The 17941-nt window shown below is 43.3% G+C and overlaps 1 protein-coding gene across 2 annotated transcripts in view; it reads left to right on the top strand.

The window, feature by feature from the left end:
* LOC125467627 (rho GTPase-activating protein 22-like) overlaps positions 1-17941 on the top strand; it is a 305993-nt gene that overhangs the window by 116028 nt on the left and 172024 nt on the right. The window lies entirely within an intron of this gene.

The following is a 17941-nucleotide window of genomic DNA, read 5'->3' as shown; positions in this document are numbered from 1 at the left end:
GCGTGCTTTCAGTTTTCAAAGGATTACAGAAACTTTCTTGTAGTGTCTTGGCGTGATTTCACTGCACTGTGTGAATTAATTGCAGGTTTTCTTCAAGTTACCTGCACCACTGTGAATGTGTGTTCACAGGAGGGAAATGATATTTCTTGAAAAGGAATTATCCTTTTCTACATTTGCAGAAGTGATACTGTTATTGGAGCAATTGGTGTCACCCACACTTAATCTGAGTCTCCACTTGTGCTTACCTAGCAAGATGTTCCTAAAGGCATTGCCATCATAAGACTTTTTCAGTCTAACCTGATAAACTAGATTCAGCTACTATCTCCCTGCACAGATCCTGATGGCCAGGAATTTCAGGAGTTCTGCCAATTTTTATTGTTTTGCAGCATCACTTTCAACCTGACCTTCTGGAGAAATAAGTGTCCGCAATGCGAAAAAGTGCCACTAAAATAATAGGCACTAAGTTGTTATGACACATGAAAAGGTTATTTGAGCTGTCAAGCTCATGCCAACTCTCTGTAGAGTGATCTACAGGAATGTACTCTGGTCAGTCCCATTCCCTCACCCTATCCCCATAGCACTGCAAGTTTATTTCCTTAGTGTGTCTAAGTGCAGATCATATGCTCGAAATCCTACAGACATTAACTCACCTCCTACCTCCCCCAAACCTGTCCATCACCCACAAAGCACAAATCAGGAATGCTCTCCACTTATCTGGATGAGTCAGAGAATCATACAGCGTGGCAACAGAACCTTCAGTCCAACCAGTCCATAATCCCAAACGAAACTGGTCTCACCTGCTTGCCCCTGGCCCATATCCCTCCAAACATTTCTTATTCATGTACATATCGAAATGTCTTTTAAACACTGTAACTGTACCAGCATCCATCACTTCCTCTGGAAGTTCATTCCACACACAAACCACTCTTATTTTTAAAAAAAATGCTCTTCATTTTTTAAAAAATCTTTCTTCCTTTCACCTTAAGATATACCGTCTCGTCATGAAATTCCTCCATGCCAATTGAGCTCAGCCCCAATAACACTTAAGAAGCAGACACTGTCCAAGTCAGACAGCCTACTTGATTGGTATCCCATTCACAGTCTCGAGTAGCCACTCCCTCCCATTGTGTACAACACTGTGGCAGAGTGTGTCATCTGCAAGATGCACTGCATGGACTCACCAAGACTCCTTCAATAACACCTTCTGTGACTACATAAAGGAGAGGGTAGCAGTTACATGGGATCATCAAGTTTCCTTCTGAACCACACAGCATCCTGACTTGGACTAAAATCACCATTCCTTCACTGTCACTGACAAAATTCTGCTTCTCCCTTCCTAATAGTACTGTGGGTGTAACTGCACAGCATGGATTAAAAAGGCTCACAACCACCTTCTCAAAGTCATTAAGAGGGGGCAATAAATGTCGACTCAGCCAGCGATGTCCACATCCTGTGAACAAACAAACTAAGAATTCCTTTCAAAATCATGAATGGTCCCTTTTTCCAGCACCCTTGTAGGCTGCGGGTTTGAGTTTTTAAATATTCCTGCTTCACTTCTCTTGTCTTTCCTCTTCACAGACACTCATGAATTGTGCAACTGCAGAAGTGGGGGGCACACTTGACTTCCTTAGGCTCTGTACTCCCAGGTTGCCGAGGATGGAGGTTAGCCTGGTCTGCAGTGGCATTAGACAGGGGCCCAGCCTGTCTCGGAACCTTTCTGAAACCTCAATGAAGAGGGGAGGGAGGTGCATTCATCCCACCAGCAGCTCCTGCTCTCACTGCAGCGTATTTTCTGGAATGTTATCAGCTTATTGATAACATCCACACATGCCCACTGTGAACTGTGGTGTGTTTTACCAGGATCACTTAACAGACAGCAGACAACAGTGACGACACTAATTAACACACCAGCAGCATATATACACTGTGGTGAGTCTATACGCAAGAAACAAAATTAACGAAAGGCTTATTTGCAGTGTAATTGCAACTGGGGGAGTTTTACTTTCCTTCTTCTTAACATTTTAATTCCTACAATACAACACTTCAACAAAGGCCTTGACCAGCTGTAAAGCACTTTTGGGATATACTGAGGTTAGGCTATGCACCATATAAACATTACCTCAAGGGACTGTTGGAGCATACCAGTAGTGCCAATTACCTCTGAACTAGGAGGACGTTCAAGTCCCACCTGATGCAGAGATGTGTAAAAACATCTCTGTGCAGTTTAATTAGGAAAATGTCGAGAAACATCATCTTTCTCATAACATGATCCAAAATTTGACAACACCCCAAAATTGACATACCCAATTGCAAGTTTTACCTGGACCATCACTGCCAGCTGCCACACTGGTGGTGGAGTTGATATCATTCTGTCAAGAGTTCTTTAAGAAAATGATGGTCAGTCCTATCCCAAAGCAACAAGCCTGACTTCAAAAGATATGAACTGTAAAATAGAAAATGATGAAAACACCATGCGCAAAACAAAAGGGCTTCAGATGAGTTATCCAACTTACAGAAGCAGAATCCAATAAATGCTGGAAATTCTGAAATTAGAAAAAAAGCAGTGCTGGAGAAATTCTGCAGGTCTAGCATTGTCTGTAGAGAGAGGAACTCTTCCCATGAAGAGAACTTGTCATGTTAACTATCTCGCTATCTCCACAGATGTTGTCTGAACTGTTAATATTTTCTGTTTATGTTACTATTGTAATAGCATATCGAAAATTCGGCGCTTCCTTACAATGATTCTGTATATTGCATGAAGTTAAGATATCTCCAGCTCATTGGAGATGGCAGGGAAGTAAGGGCTGGCAATATGGGAGGGGTAAGAGTGGGCCACAACCAGGGGCATATTGCTTGTGGTGGGCACTTTATCACTTTGGCTGTTATTCAGGTGCCACTTGAGCCACCTCCCAGGCCAGAGGGCACTTTGCCCATGTGGGGAGGACCCACTGGCATGTGGGCAAGTAAACTTTGGCTGCCCCATGACAGATTCCCGGTGGGAGCTGTGGGAGCAGAGGGTGCCCTCTTTGACAACTGCCCATGACTGACGAAAGAACCGCTGCTGGTAATGGCTACCCCTGCATCAACAGCACTGCCACTGCACCCCAGTTCTATGGTACTTGTCTCTTCAAGGCTGGACCCCATTAAGACACTTTCTCTGATTGGGATAGCAGCTCTTTTGGTGGGGGTGGGATGCAGTAGGCAGTTAAGTCAGAGGGTGTTAATTACCCTTGAGGTGGGACTTCCACCCATCCCAATCTGAGATCAGATCCAGGCTGGCAGCTGTGTGATCTCAGTAGCGCCATCGGTAGTGCTGGTCATCATTGGGACTGCATCCAGTCCCCAGCAATGCTCCTTCCTGCAAATGGTTGCAATTTTTGCTGGGCCAAGGGGTATCAGGAGCCAGAATGGCCTGGGTGGGTGGGGGTATTGCCAAGGAAATGCATGGCTGTCCTGACCTCATGAGGGGCTCTGACTGACGCAGGAGACACCTAATTTCTTCCCTCTTAAAACCCAAGATGTATTACCTCCTGATTTTCTGACCTATCACCAACCTCGGATTGCTGCCCAGGGATAGCGACAGGGACAGAAAGTGGCCATTAAGCAGAGATCAGTGGATATTTTAACGGTGTCCCTCCCTCAATTTGGACAAGGGCAGGACAACTGCAGGGTGTATAGCCCACCACTTGTAAAAATGCCACAGCGATACAGGTGGGCAGTGGTCAATGGTGCCCAGAGCATTTTACCAATTTCCCCCACTACCGCAAACATGTCACTGAGGAGTGTAAAATTCTTCCCATCACCAGAATGAAATGAAACCACTCTTTCTGTCCTCCAGCAATATACGAAACATGTATATTAAAACCGTAAACAGCATGTGGACAGCCGATACAGCCCATATCTAAAGTTATATCTTTAAATTTTAGAGCATTGAACCTTTTGTGTAATATTCAATATAAGGGGAAATTTCAAAAAATCTAAGCTGTTTGAAAGCTTTTGTTGGCGTGCTATAGAATAGGACTTAACTATAGAGGTAGGAGGAGTGGAACAATGCAAGCACAGTTTCACTGTTTTAGCTCCATTTACAAAACTACACATTGTAAGCCCCACTAGACGCTATTGCTCAACTCATTTTGGCTTTAAACAAAAAGCTGCTTCAACTTTTTACAAGGATATTTCTGAGCAAGGCTAGCAAGGAAGCACCACTAAATATTAACCTGTCATTCTGCTTCTTGTTCTTCCTGCGACAAAGTATCAGCAGTTGGCTCAATATCTCGACCCTATGGATGGGTTTCACCGAAGAGTTAGGTCAGTAGAAGCTGAAAATCAAATTTGAATTTCGAGAAACTTTACTTTGTGTAGGTTGCAAACAACTGCCCTGACTCACATGTACCTACAGCCTTACTGTGCACCAAACATCGCCACGAAAGACAGACTTCACAAACCACACTAGCATAGCAAAAACGGGTCTATTCCATGAGAACGGTGTGCTGCTCAATATTGTCTGGCGTAAGTGTCTTGCTCCCAGTGGAGTACAAATGAATGAGCGATGATTTCACAATTTCTTAACAAGATGAAGTTGCATTGAGAAGTAGATGTTTTCTCATGAATTAATTTGTCGAGATTCTCAAGCAGTCAGTGAATTAGTACCCAAGTTCACTAGCAAGCTCTTGTGGTACACTGGCATTGCCCTTATTTTTTGAGCCAGGCAACCTGGGTTCAAGTCCTGCCTGCTGCAGGGTGTAACTCTGATTTAGAAATATTTATGCAAGTTTACAATCAATTCAGTGTAGTACTTTCACAGGAGAACATTTGTTAACATAAAGGAAATCCGAGCAGGTGAAAAGACTCTGTATGACGCCGTCAGACAGCCCTTTCCATTAATATATGGTCACTGTCTAACCATTTAACCCATCGGGGGTAAGTATTGCTTCAGTGTTTCCTGTCACAAACGTCATTGACTGAAGAATGCTCATTGATCTTCACTTCTCCAGTACTCAACCCGGATCTTCTGTGACCCAAAGATAATCTTGGCCACTCCTCGCTTGTTCGATTGTAATCAATTGCCATCTCAATAGCGTCCAATCCAATTGCTAAAACCATAAGATATAGGAGCAGAAATTAGGCCATTCAGTACATCGACTCTGCTCCATCATTCAATCGTGGCTGACAATAGCTCTCCTGCTAATGGAAACATCTTCCCAATGTCCACTCAGTCCAGGCCATTCAATATTCTTTATGTTTCAATTAGATAACCTCTCCCTCATTTTTCTAAACTCCATTGAGTGTAGACCCACAGTACTCTTGTGTTAAGCCTTTCATTCACGGATCATGCATATGAACCTCCTCTGGACCTGCTCTGGCCAAAGAATCAAACAAAAGGGCCAGTACATCCACCTTGAGGTATGGGGCCTAAAATAGCTGAGAATATTCTAAATGTCATCTGACCAGATCATTATAAAGCCTCTCAAGTTGATCCCTGCTTTTATATTTTATCTTTCTAAAATAAGTGCCAACATTGTATTTGCCTTCCTAACTACCAACTCAAATTGCAAGTTTAACTTAAGAGAATCCTGGACAAGGACTCCCAAGTCCCTTTGCACTTCTGACTTCTCTCCCCATTTAGAAAGTAGTCCGTGCCTCTATTCTTCATACCAAAATGCATGACCTCACACTTTCCCACATTGTATTCCATCTGCCATTCTTTGCCTACTCTCCTAACAAATCCTTCTGCAGCCTCCTTGCATTCTCAATACTACCTGTTCCTCTACCTATCTTTGTATCATCTGCAAACTTACCAGAATGCTCTCAGTTCCTTCATCGAGATCATTAATGTAAAAAGTGAAAAGTTGCGGTCCCGACACTGACCCTTGTGGAACACCACTAGTCACTGGCTGCCATCCTGAGAAAGACCCTTTTAACCCCACTCTCTGCTTTCTGCCAGAGAGTCAATCTTCTATCCATGCTAGCACCTTGCCTCTAAGACCATGAGCCTTTATCTTACTCAGCAGCCTCCTGTGCAGCACAGGACTCAGTAATCTGTTATTTAAATTCAATATGTTATCCAAGTAAAGTCAGGTAGTTTGATATTGTATGGTAAGAACGGAATTAACACTGCAATCAATCCAGGAACTTGAAGAATATTTTGTTTGATTCTTTGGCCCAGCAGAAACTTTGTGCAGTCTGTACAATTTGTGATAGGGCAGACTTTTAAAAAAAAAGTCTCAAGTAAACATGATTATGAATGGCAGTGATGCAAAAAGAGTCACACTTAAGATAACTTGGGAATGTTGCCAAATCCGTTTTATTATTTCTGCTTACCAAAGTGTGCTTAATGCCAATAGAGTCAATAACAGCAGATGCTGGTGCATTTTTGTTGTACCAACTTCATGTTCTCAACAAGCGTGGCTTTTGAGCAGCTTAGTTTTTTTTAAACGGTTGTTGCTTAGCAGAATATGTCCTTTCTTAACTGCCCCCCCAGCACCTTCTATGTTAATGCATTCACCCTCCCCCTCTAACATTTCGGTTCCAATTTGAAACTGTGTCAGAAAGCAATGTGACCTTTGTAGGTGAGTAATTTGCTGAACCATACTCGGTGTATGTCAATTGCCCATTTTTCTTATGAAGCAATCAGTTTTGACCTTGCGAACACTAGAAAAGCACCTTGCACTAGCTTGGTGTTTTAAACAGTGAAGAATGTCTGTGGCCCTTCACAAAGGGATAATCAGTGATGCCACGCCGGTCCATGCGTTGAAGAGTTCAGTCAGCATTTTTCCATCAAATTCAGATGGAAAGAAAATAATGTGGACCAGAAATTTAATTTTGTCCTGTAAAAAGGGCCTGCTGTACGCTATTAGAATTAGAACCACCACCTGCAACCTGACTGAGTTTCGGCTGTGGGAATCAGCTGTTCAATCAGTGGGATTTTTCGCAGTTTTATCAATTGTCACGTCTGAGCAGAATTCAGAAAAAGGAAGAATTATTGAAACATTCGGGTTCCTGCTCTTCCGCAGTTGCCTCTGTTTTCAAGAATATTTATTGCTTCTGAAATCACCGTGAACAAGAGTGTGACATTGGATTGTCAAGGTCACAGGTATTCTGGTAACGTAAAGTATGTGACAGAAATTACTCCATTAGCTGGAAGGAATACTGAAGAGGTGGGCGGTTTAACATTTGGGAGGGTCAGTTGCTGGTTGCTGCAGAGAACTGGAGTGTAAGTGAAATGGATCTGTATGTCCACTCCCATCTCCCTTCTTTTACTATTCTGTTACAACTATTTATCAACAATCAGGGTTTATGACCAAGTGGGGGAGAAAAACACAGCCTGACCTGGTATCCATAATCACTTGCTCCCAGCCAGTGAGATCTGTGAAGATGTCACGAGGCAAAAGATACTAATCATAATCTGTCTGTGTGGGGTGGCATGGTGGCTCAGTGGTTTGCACTGCTGCCTCACAGCACCAGGGACCTGGGTTCAATTCCAGCCTGGGGTGACTGTCTGTGTGGAGCATGCACATTCTTTCCGTGTCTGCGTGGGTTTACACCTGGTGCTCTGGTTTTCTCCCACAGTCCAAAGATGTGCATGCTAGGTGGATTGGCTGTCCTAAATTGCCCCAAATGTTCAGGGTTGTGTGGACTGTGTGGGTTATAGCATGGTGGGATGCTTTGAGGTTCAGTGTGGACTTGTCAGGCTGAAGGGCCTGTAGCCACACTGTAGGGATTCTCTGATCATGGCCTCTTTGTTCTTGTTTACTGTTCCATTTTGGGGCCTTGAGATTTTCTCTACACCAGCCACAGGACTACTCCAATGGCTCTGAATTGGTAAATCTCAAAGAATAAACTCTGTACAGATTATTTAAGTTCCTCCTGCCAAAATAGATCCCCTCTATTCAGGACCTTTGGCTGCTGCATTTTTATGACTGTAGAATACCTGAAGATGTGCTGATTGGATCCCTGTGCAAGACAACAATAGCAGGAGGAGTAGGTAACGTTGGTCAGCCATTACTCCAAGGAAAGAGAGTACCCAGTGAATGGAGGAAGCCTTTGAGTGAACAGAATGGGAAAGCAGGGTGAGGTTGCTGAAGGAATGAGTGTGCCTTTTAAAGTTGATGGGGACAGGGAGCAAAACAGTTTATCTCATTGCTGCAAAGACAGTTGTGGACCTGAATCCCATTGGGAGATTTATTCATATGACAAGCTTGGAAGCTGGGCTAGACACTGGACGACTTATACAGCCAAGTTAGCCTGGGTTTACATCATTAATTATACAGTACTGTAAATTTTTACTTGAATCAAGGCAAGAGAAGGGCATTTTTAGACAGTAACACATCTGAAAGTATGTTGGGGAAACTGAGTCGGGTCAAGGTTACTGAATAAATCAAGTGTTTTGTAACGAGGTATGTGAGGAATTTCATTCACTGGCTCTCTGTGGAAGTTTAGTTTACATGGGGTGACCCAGTTGGCCCTTGCTGAAATTCTTTGGGATTTTCTTCAAATTAGATACTGCTGTATGTAATTAATCGAGATGGGAAAGTTTTGTCTGAAGTAAATTGTGAGAGAGAATGCAATGCATCATTGGCAGAACTGTATGTAACCCCTCAGCTACTGAAAAAAAAATGTGTATTTAATCATAGCCTTCCCCAGCCTACACTTTCATTGGTAGGGGATAGTATACAACATGTTAGAAACTTCATGTCCATTTTGCAGTGCTGTGCAAAAGATATTCACAGGGTTAGTGCTTGCTTCAGCCATGTCTGGCATAGATCCAATCATGAAAGGAGGAGAACATTTGGCCCATCTTAAATGATTTTAACGGTAGAAGATTGAAGTATTTTTAATCATTCATGGGATGGGAGCATTGGCAAGGCCAATGTTAGTTGTTCAGCTCTTGAGAAGGTGGTGGTGAGCCACCTTCTTGAACTGCTCTAGTCCATGTTGTGCAGGTTTGAAAGGGAGTTCCAGGATATTTGAAACAGTGACACTGAAGGAGTGTCAATACAGTTCCAAGTCAGGATGGTGGGTTGTTTGGCTGGGAGTTTGCAGAGGGTGGTGGTCCCATATACCTGTTTCCCTTCTCTTCCAAGCTGGTATGGGAAACAAATTTGGAATGTGCCTCTGAAAGAGGCTTGGTGAATTGTTGCAGTGGTCTCACAGATGGCTCACACTGCGAGCACCGTGCATTAGTTATGGATGGTTGCAGCTTTCAAACACATTCATTTGCACCGTCCTCTGTATAAAATCCTGATCTTATTAAAACACAGATTGTGCAATATACACACAAAGCAGTAACATTGTTTTCCATGATACTGTAACTAACAATTCTGACTAGAATTGTCTTTTTAAATAGCTACTTTTCAGAGGAAAGCTCATTCCACTGCGTCTATTTAGACTATAGTTTTGCAATAACAATTGCAGGATTTGGAAAAGGAAATGAAAGGAGACATCAATGCTCCCTCTTGAGGTCCAAGGGCTCTTATCCCCATTCTGCATCTGAGAATAACCCCACAAACTCCAATACAGGCTTTGCTCCCTGACATTGTTGAGTTTGGGTTTGGAGGTTTCATCTCAGCCTCGCTGAAATTCTTGATGGTACTTCCTGTAGCCATGGGAAAAACAGGAACAGAACTCAAAACTAACCTCCTTCAACTAACTGAAAAGGTCAACAATATTAACTACAGGCCGGTCCATTTCATGGCATACTTAGGGAGACAGTATCCCTTTGCCATCTGGGATTCAAAGCCATAACAGAAAATCTTCATGCTCTAATATGAAGCAGCTTGAAGGCAAGACAATCACAGCTGTGAAAAATACAGGGGCAACTGCCTGGAAAGTTCATTTTCCAGCCAAGTTAAAACCTCGAAAGTTTGTGTTTACTCTTTTTTTACCCTTACCCCGTTGACTGTATGAACTCTCAGAGGCTAGTGCTGCACACTTTGTGTACAGGAATACAGATCTTTACAGCACAACACTAGGCTTGGGATGGGTGCACATTTAAAGCCTATCTCTGTCCCTGTACCGGCTTTTCCAGCATTTACTCTCAACTTCAGATTTGCCAAACATCCAGTTGAGTTTTTTATGGATAAATCTGAGGTGGTTTTTTTTCGAAACAAAGAAAACTGGAGGCATTTTCTCCATGGTGGGAGGTGAGGATAGAGAAACAATGTCTAAACAGGATAAATGAAAGATGTGGGGTACTCAGATTCCTAAAAGATGTGGCAGCACAAGTTAACAAACTGTACAAATGTAGATAAGTGCTATGCCTTGTCTCTAGCAGAACAGAATTGAAAAGCAAACAGGCCAGACTAAATTCATGTAGAATCCTACATTAGACTATACTTGGAGAAAGCTGCATTGTTACGGTTTTAATATTACAAAAGGATTATGGTAGCATTGTGGAGAGTACACCAATGCAGGACTAAAATGGGTGGTATGCTGTCAACTATGGTGACTCGAGAAGGACATATTAATTCAAGATCCCATCTAATCTCTCGGGTATTAGCAATACTTGATGAGTAGATCATTTCTCTGCCTGTCCTATCACACAACTATCCAAATATCCGCAGGGTTTGATGCTGGGACCTCTGTTGTTTGTAATAAATATAGATTATATGGAGGGGAATACAGGTGGCCTGATTTGTACATTTGCAGATAGCAAAAAGATTGGCGGCGCTGCAGATTGTGAGGAGAATTGCTAGAGGATACAGCAGGATATAGCTAGAGACTTGGGCAGAGAAATGGCAGATGGAGATTAATCTGGACAGATGCGAAGTGATGCATTTTGGACGACTTGATGCAGGAGGGAAGTACACAGTAAACGGCAGAACCCTTAGTAGCATCAACATACAGAGGCATCTGGGGTTACAGGTCCCCAGTTCCCAGAAAGTGGCAACACAAATGATTAAGAACTCATGTGACATGCTTACCTTCATCAGAGGGCACAGAATATAAAAAAAATTGTCCAATCATATTGCAACTGTATGGAACTTCATTTAGCCCTATTTGGAATATTGTGTCCAGTTCTGATGGCCACACTACCAGAAGGATGTGGAAGCTTTGGAGAGGGTACAGAAATGGTTTACTGTGATGTTGCCTGGCTTGGAGGGTATTAGATACGAGGAGAGATTGGACAAACTTGCTTTGCTTGCACTTGTATTTCAAAGGATAAGGGGTGACCTGATAGATGTTTACAAAATTGAGAGGCGTAGATATAATGGATAGCCAGAGTCTTTCTGCCAGGGTAGAAATGTCAATTACCACGGGATATAGGATTAAGGTAAAAGGAGGAAAGTTTAAAAGACTTGTGAGAGGCAAGATATTTATACAGATGGTCGTAAGTGCCCAGAATGCACTTCCAGGAGAGGTACTGGTGGATACAGAGCAACGTTTAAGAAGAATTGTGAAGATATGTGAGTACGTAGGAAATAGAGGGATACGGACCACGTAGAGGCAAAAGGTTTTCAGTGTGAAAAGGCACCATATGTCAGCACAGGCTTGGTAGGCCAAAGGGCCTTTTCCTGTGCTGTTCTTTGTCCAGTTACTTAAAGACCAGATAATCAATTTTGTTTTAGCACATTACTATTTCTGGCATCTTGCTACCACAAATTAGCGCTGGTGTTTTCCACGTTACAACACTGCTTACACATTTTGGTACATCCCAAGGTTGTATATGGCCCCATTTTCAATGTATTGCAGATTACAATTTCGAAAGAAAGGATATGTACTCAATGTGCACCATCTGCAAGATGCACTAGAACATTCCACCAAGAATCCTTCAACAGCACCCTCCAAACCAGTGATTTCTACCATCAAGAGTACAAGGGCAGCAGATATATGGGAACACTGCGACCTGCAAGTCCACTTCTACATCCTGACTGGGAAATATATCGCCATTCCTTCACAGTCTCCAGCTCAAAATCCTGAAATTCCCTCCCTAACGTCATTATGGATGTACTTTCAGCCCGTGGACTGCAGCAGTTTAAGAAGGCAGCTCACCACAACCTTGTCAGCGGAAACTAGGGATGGGCAATAAATACTGGCCAATCAGCAATGTCCATGACCCATGAGTGAATGGAAAAAAATTCAGAGCCCCAAATTGGCAATGCAAGTCAGATATATTTTAAAACATCCATTCTTTTAAGTTTTATTGCAGAAATATACCTGTTTTAAAAATTAGGAATGGGGACAGTTATTAAAGAAGATATTTTAACCTGTTTCTGTGGGCAGGGCACAGCAATAGAAAGACTGGCATTAGAGAAAAAGAAGAATTGAATGAGTGCAAATGAAAGAAAAACAATGAGAGGCAGAGATAAAAGACAAATGGTGAAAGAGAGTGACAGAAGGCAATATGCTGTTACTTTATATATTACAAAAGAGAGCTCACACAAATATTTCAAACAATATTCTGAAGAATTGGAAGTTCAGTTGTCTTAGGTCTGCATGTCTCTTCAACACAGTTCGGATTCCTGTGATATATTAAGGCGTGTTTACTTTCAATGTTCTATAGGCATCATTGGCAATGTTTTTGCACACCGCTAACTACCCTCAGGAAGCTGATGTTGTGCTACTGTTTCACTTCCAATGATCACTTATTGAATTTTCTGTAGCAAATTAGTGGATACCACTGAGTGGGCTTGCTGGGCCATTTCCAAGTGTGGTTAAGAGTCAACCACATTGCTCAGTGCTTCGAGCCACATGTAGGCTGGACTGGGTATGGATGGTAAATTTCCTTCTCAAGGACATTGTTGATGGATCTGGTTCACCAATCGATATTACAGTCACCATCAGAGAAATCAGCTTTCTGAGTTATTTGTTGAACTGACTTTAAGTTTCTTGGAGTGTTTTGAACTCACGTCTGTGAATATTCCACATCCCTGTATGACTAGTCCAGTAGCATTATCAGCATGCTCCCATTCTGGTGCTCCTCAGGCTTTAGTTGTAGGGAGTTATTTTTCGGTACAGTGTATTGTGACTGAATGACTCTGCAGACTGTTATATGTGCCACGATGAATCTTTTGCTTAACCAGTCCCGCTCAATAATTAATTTTCTAGTTTTTTAAAATCTTCATCCCAGATATGAATAAATTGACAGTAAGAATGGCTCATGTTCGCATCTCAGTCCAGTGCTTTATTTTTGCAATAGCTAAGCAATGGAATCAGCAGTTAAGCAAAAGCATAATGGACACCTTTCACTTAATACTTAGATAGCCATGAGAACGCTGGTTAGCCTTCACTTGCTAATGTTTGGCAGGGTGGCTCACAGTGCCAGGTCCTAGGTTCAATTCCAGCCTCGGGTGACTGTCAGTTTGGAGTTTGTACATTCTCCCTGTGTCTGTGTGGGTTTCTATTGGGTGCTTTGGTTTCCTACCAAAGTCCAAAGGTGTGCAGGTTAGGTGGATGTCTAGTAGTGTCCAGAGATGTGTGGATTAGCCATGGGAAGTGCATGGTCATAGCGATAGGGTGGGAGAGTGTGGACTTGATGGCCTGTTTCCACACTTTAGGAATTCTATGGCTCCATTGTCAATAGGGGAAGGGTGCTTTTCTTTAAAAATTGGTGTGGGATGTGGGCATCACTGGCAGGCTGGCATTTATTACCCGTCCCTAGTTACCTTTAAACTGAGTGACTTACTAGGCCATTTCAGAGGGCAGATGAGACCCAATCATGTGGCTCTGTCTGGATAGATTTGTAGGCCAGATCGGTGCGGATTGGCAGATTTCCTTTTCCTGAAGGACATTAGATGGTTTTTTTTTTCCAGTCCTTCGACAATGATTACATGGTCATCAGTAGTTTTTTAATTCCAGATTGTTATTGAATTCAAATTCCACCAGATGCCATGGCAGAGTTTGAACCTAGGTCCCCAGAATGTTATGTGAGTTTCTGTATTAATAATCTGTTGATAATACCAATTGGCCATCTCCATAAGGTGGGGAAAACCATGTGACCCCAAGTGAGGTCACTTAACATCAATCTTTATACAGGAGGCTGAGACTTCTTTGAATTAGAGGTAAAGAAAAATGATTTCCACCAGGAGGTTGAGCTGGAAAGGAATTCACTGCTTAATATAAAATTGCAGTAGATTACCGAACTGGTGATCCGGAAACCCCATTTAAGTTTCCAAGGGTGGAAAAGGGCTGGCGGAATTTGAATTCAGCTAACTCTGGAATTGAAGGCTAACTTCAATCAAGGTATCATCAAACTATCAGTAATATCTTACAGGCCGTCCTTGTCTGGTTACAAGTGACTCTGGGTCCACAATAACATTGCTGATGGTCCGAAGAAGCCACTCAGTTTAAGGGCATTTAGGGATGGCAACAAATCATAACCTGCCAGAGATGCCCCCATCACAGGAAAGAATAAAGAAATAGCAGTAAAACCATTTCTTTCATTGTCAGTTGGAGTTTAGACAGTAGTCTGCTCTAAGAAAGAAAGACAAGTTGGACTGAAGGGTCTGTTTCCAAGCTGTACATCTGTATTACTCTAGGATGCTATGACTCTCCTCCGAAAGCTACTCAGTTCCCATTGTCATCTTCAGCAGTGGAATGTTCAGGCCGTTCTTAATACAGACTTCATCTAAAACAGACTGAAAGAGTGTGACTTTAGACTTATTAGAGAAGGTGGGACAAGGAGTTCAGACTGTTCAATAGACCGCAGGTTCTGTCAATCTGTTAGTCTGCTTGTTGAATAAAACACCATACTGATGTGGGAGGTAAAACCTATCCTCCCACCATTACACAGACTGTCCAGCTATAGTGAGAAATGTTAACTTTTTTCATACAAACAATGATCTTTTCAATGACTGAAAACAACAAATGCTGGCGATCACAGCAGGTCAGACAGAATCCATGGAGAGAAAGTAAGCTAACGTTTCGAGTCTAAATGACTCTCAATAAAAAATTATTAACTTAATGACATGGGTACCATAGTGGATATGCTTTCAAAATGCCTGGCATTTAGTGGTCAAAACCCCAGAGTAAATAGTGTTATGTTTTATTTCTTTTCAGCATTATTTCTCCTAAATATATTGACGAGAGTGGTATAGATGGAAAGTATTCAGCCTGGAGCTTGGTGACCAGTGGTGTTCCTCAGGGATCTGTTCTGGGACCTCTGCTTTTTGTGATCTTTATAAATGACTTGGATGAGGAAGTGGAAGGGTGGGTTAGTGAGTTTGCCGATAACACAAAGGTTGGTGGAGTTGTGGATAGTTTGGAGGGCTGTTGTAGGTTGCAACGGGACATTGACAGGTTGCAGAGCTGGGCAAAGAACTGGCAGATGGAATTCAACCCAGAAAAGTGTGAAATAATTATTTTGGAAGATTGAATTTGAATGCAGAATACAGGGTTAATGGCAGGATTCTCGCAAGTGTGGAGGAACAGAAAGATCTTGGGGTCCGCATCCGTAGATCCCTCAAAGTTGCTACCCAAGTTGATAGGGTTGTTAAAACGATGTGTGGTGTGTTGGTTTTAATTGGATGGGGCATTGAGTTTAAGAGCCGTAAGATTATGCCACAGCTCTATAAAACCCTGGTTAGATCACACTTGGAATATTGTGTTCAGTTCTGGTCACCTCACCTGGATTCTGTCTGACCTGCTGCGATCTCCAGCATAGGAAGGATGTGACAACTTTAGAGAGGGTGCTGCCTGGACTGGAGAGCAGGTCTTATGAGGAAAGGTTGAGGGAGCTGGGGCTCTTTTCATGGGGGCAAGGAAGGATGAGAGGTGACTTGTTAGAGGTGCACAAATGATGAGAGGCATAGACGGAGTGGATAGCCAGAGACTTATTCCTAGGGCAGAAATGACTCTTGTGAGGGGCATAATGCCAGAGGTACGTTCTTTACACAGAGAGTGGTGGGCGTGTGGAATGCGCTGCTGGCGGTGGTAGTGGAGTCAGGTACATTAGGGACATTTAAGCGACTTTTGGATAGGCACATGGGTGATAGTAAAATGTAAGGTATGCAGGGTAGATTGATCTTAGTAGGATAATTGGTTGGCACAACATCTTGGGCCAAAGGGCCTGCACTGTGCTGTTCCTTGCCCAGGTATAAAAGAGCAGGTGTCAGACATTGCTCGGGTATCTGTTATCAGTGCATGAGCTTTGGCAGTGAGCTGCGGTAGATCATTAAACCAAGAGCGGGCTCTTCCAGTGAGGTTTAATCCTGCTCTTGCCTGACTCCCATTGGAAGCAGTTAGTCTGGAATGGGAGGCCCTGGCTTTCAATTCCTTTCCCTAAACCCATGCTCCTCTTTCCACCCTGGCTGAAATCGCGAGGTTAAAAGTCAAGCGTCTGAACCTGTGGTTTGGCCGATGGACACAGTGAGGGACCGTGCCTGCTTTGTTATTGTAGCAATTTGGAAGAAAGGGAAAATAATCAGATTATTAGAATGTGGTGTGACCCGTGAGTAACGTTGTGGTGTAGGCTGTTCTTTTGCCCCTTTGTGTGTTAAGTAAAAGGACGCAGCAAGCATTTCACTCTTGTATCAGGGATATTTCAATGTTGGGCTTCATTTTACTGAACAGAAACAGGCTGGTTTGTTGGAATTCTGCATTTCAATGAGGTATGTGTTATCTGGTGCAGACAGTTTGTCCTGTGTGCAATCTCATTGAGAACCTTACTGGAGAACTCGAATAACAAAAAGCAGACAAAACAATGAACTGGAATTCATGTTTTTTTAAATGAGAAACAGCAGGAATCTAGGGTCCAGGGTCACTTTTTTAGTTACTTCTCTGTCAGAGTCTGCAGGAGGCTTTCGTGTGCAAGAGGACAGTGAAGGATTGAATTCTTCCCTGATCGGCAGATTAGGGAACAGTTTGATTTCCAGTCAGAAGTGGCTGGGGACGTGAGTTTGGATGGTTTCTGTAAAAGTCAGAAATTAGGCTTTCTCCATGAACATGAATGTTCACACTGTTTCCGACAATGTACTGAATTCTCCGTACTGGTCTCTTCCCCAAAAACAGAGTTTTGTTTGCAACTGCACCTCCCAGTCACGAACCATTTCAACTCCCCCTCCCATTCCTCAGACGACATGTCCATCCTGGGCCTCCTGCAGTGCAACAAGGATGCTACCCGAAGGTTGCAGGAACAGCAACTCATATTCCATTTGGGAACCCTACAGCCCAATGGTGCCAATGTGGACTTCATAAGCTTCAAAATCTCCCCTCCCCATACCGCATCCCAAAACCAGCCCAGCTCGTCCCCACCTCCCTAACCTGTCCTTTTTCCCACTTATCCCCTCCTCCAACCTCAAGCCCCAACCCCATCTCCTACCTATTAACCTCATCCCGCCCCCTTGACCTGTCCGTCCTCCCTGGACTGACCTATCTCCTCCCAACCTCCCTACCTACACTCACCTTTAGTGGCTCCATCCCTGCCTCTTTGACCTGCCTGTCTACTCTCCACCTATCTTCTCCTCTATCCATCTTCTATCCGCCTCCCCTTCTCTCCCTATTTATTTCAGAACCTCCTCCCCCTCCCCCTTTTCTGATGAAGGGTCTAGGCCCGAAACATCAGCTTTCCTGCTCCTATGATGCTGCTTGGCCTGCTGTGTTCATCCTTGTTATCCAGTATTTGAGTTGGGATGGAAGGGGGCGTTTGCAATATGCAAACTTATCCTGGACCAGCTCCTGCTTGCCTTTGGCTTCCAACCTGGATTTGATCTGTCAAACTGGAAGTTAAAATTGTGTCGGACCCTGAATGATGCAATTGGGCCTCTAACAATGAGGCCCCAGCAGCCTCCCTTTGGTAGCTACCGTCGCACTTCAAGTTATAGTCCTGGGGCTCAGGAACACGAGGAAGGAGTTTAACCCAGCCAGCTGTTCAGTCAAGTTTGTCAATCTGAACCTAAATTGGCAATGTGGGTGGATTATGTGAGAAAATGATTGGAACTCAGAAAGGCATAGCATGGCAATGCTTTCCAGGTTTAGACCCTGTTGCTAGGACAGCGAGGAGAGT

This window comes from Stegostoma tigrinum, chromosome 37 (assembly GCF_030684315.1).
Source record: "Stegostoma tigrinum isolate sSteTig4 chromosome 37, sSteTig4.hap1, whole genome shotgun sequence".
Taxonomy (NCBI): domain Eukaryota; kingdom Metazoa; phylum Chordata; class Chondrichthyes; order Orectolobiformes; family Stegostomatidae; genus Stegostoma; species Stegostoma tigrinum.
Note: the sequence above shows the minus strand (reverse complement) of the source record. Positions and strands in the feature narration are given on the sequence as shown.